The sequence below is a fragment of the Synchiropus splendidus genome, unplaced genomic scaffold, assembly GCF_027744825.2.
Source record: "Synchiropus splendidus isolate RoL2022-P1 unplaced genomic scaffold, RoL_Sspl_1.0 HiC_scaffold_23, whole genome shotgun sequence".
NCBI classification, from domain to species: domain Eukaryota; kingdom Metazoa; phylum Chordata; class Actinopteri; order Syngnathiformes; family Callionymidae; genus Synchiropus; species Synchiropus splendidus.
In genome coordinates this window covers 1,301,163-1,303,502 of record NW_026527057.1, presented here as the reverse complement: position 1 = coordinate 1,303,502, position 2,340 = coordinate 1,301,163, and positions in this window count along the sequence as shown.

Sequence of the window (2,340 nt, the reverse complement as noted above, 5' to 3'; positions counted from 1 at the left end):
TGAAAACGCGTTTTCTGCATTGCGCAATACCTTTTCAGGGATGCTTCAGAACATGAAACTTTCACCTCCCACTATACCAGAAACGGTCTTTCTAGGACTTGCACTTCAAATCTAAGGTGTCTGAAGTGTTTTTCCAAAGTTATCAACATTTTTATGTTTGGCGTTCCGGAATCGACCTTATCTCAGTTTGAAAACGTGTTTTCTGCATTGTGCAATAACTTTACAGGGAAGCTTCAGAACATGAAATTTTCACCTCCCACTATAGCAGAAAGCATCTTACTAGTCGATGCACATCAAATCTAAACTGTATGAGTGTTTTGTCAAAGTTATCACAATTTTTATGTTTGGCGTTCCGGAATCGACCTTATCTCAGGCTGAAATCGCGTTTTACGCTTTGTGCCATAACTTTGCAGGGAACCTTCAGAACATGAAATTTTCACCTCCCACTATAGCAGAAAGGGTCTTCCTAGTAGTCACACATCAAATCTAAGCTGTCTGAAGTGTTTTGTCAAAGTTATCACAATTTTTATGTTTGGCGTTCCGCAATCGACCTTATCTCATGCTGAAATCGCGGTTTACGCATTGTGCCATAACTTTGGAGGGAACCTTCAGAACATGAAAATTTCACCTCCCACTATAGCATAAAGGGTCTTTATAGTACTTGCACTTCAAATCTAAGCTGTCTGAAGTGTTTTTCCAAAGTTATCAACATTTTTATGTTTGGCGTTCTGGAATCGACCTTATCTCAGTTTGAAAACACGTTTTCTGCATTGAGCAATAACTTCGCAGGGAAGCTTCAGAACATGAAAATTTCACCTCCCACTATAGCAGAAAGGGTCTTTCAAGTAGTTGCATATCAAATCTATGCTGTCTGATGTGTTTTTGCTAAGTTATCAACATTTTTATGTTTGGCGTTCCGGAATCGACCTTATCTCAGGCTGAAAACGCATTTTTCGCATTGTCCCATAACTTTGCAGGGAAGCTTCAGAACATGACATTTTCACCTCCCACGATATCAGAAAGGGTCTTTCTCGTAGTTGGACATTAAATCTAAGCTGTCAGAAATGATTTTCCAAAGTTACCAACATTTTTATGTTTGGCGTTCCGGAATCGACCTAATCTCAGTTTGAAAACGCGTTTTCTGCATTGTGCAATAACTGTGCTGGGAAGCTTCAGATCATGAAATTTTCACCTCCCACAATAGCAGAAAGGGTCTTTCTCGTAGATGCTCATCAAATCTAAGCTGTCTGAAGTGTTTTTCCAAAGTTATCAACATTTTTATGTTTGGCGTTCCGGAATCGAACTTATCTCAGTTTGAAATCGCGTTTTCTGCATTGTGCAATAACTTTGCAGGGAAGCTTCAGAACATGAAATTTTCACCTCCCACTATAGCAGAAAGGGTCTTTCTAGTAGATGCACATCAAATCTAAGCTGTCTGAAGTGTTTTGTCAAAGTTATCACAATTTTTATGTTTGGCGTTCCGGAATCGACCTTATCTCAGGCTGAAAGCGCGTCTTACGCATTGTGCTATAACTTTGGAGGGAACCTTCAGAACATGAAAATTTCACCTCCCACTATAGCAGAAACTGTCTTTCTAGTACTTGCACTTCAAATCGAAGCTGTCTGAAGTGTTTTTCCAAAGTTATCAACATTTTTATGTTTGGCGTTCCGGAATCGACCTTATCTCAGGCTGAAATCGCGTTTTACGCATTGTGCCATAACTTTGCAGGGAACCTTCAGAACATGAAATTTTCACCTCCCACTATAGCAGAAAGGGTCTTTCTCGTAGTTGCCCATCAAATCTAAGCTGCCTGAAGTGTTTTTCCAAAGTTATCAACATTTTTATTTTTGGCGTTCCGGAATCGACCTAATCTCAGTTTGAAATCGCGTTTTCTGCATTGTGCAATAACTTTGCAGGGAAGCTTCAGAACATGAAATTTTCACCTCCCACTATAGCAGAAAGGGTCTTTCTAGTAGATGCACATCAAATCTAAGCTGTCTGAAGTGTTTTGTCAAAGTTATCACAATTTTTATGTTTGGCGTTCCGGAATCGACCTTATCTCAGGCTGAAAACGCGTTTTACGCATTTTGCCATGACTTTCCAGGGAAGCTTCAGAACATGAAAATTTCACCTCCCACTATAGCAGAAAGGGTCTTTCTAGTAGTTGCACATCAAATCTAAGCTGTCTGCAGTGTTTTTCCAAAGTTATCAACATTTTTATGTTTGACGTTCCGAAACCCACCTTATCTCAGGCTGAAAACGCGTTTTCTGCATTGTGCCATAACTTTGCAGGGAAGCTTCAGAACATGAAATTTTCACCTCCCACTATATCAGAAAGG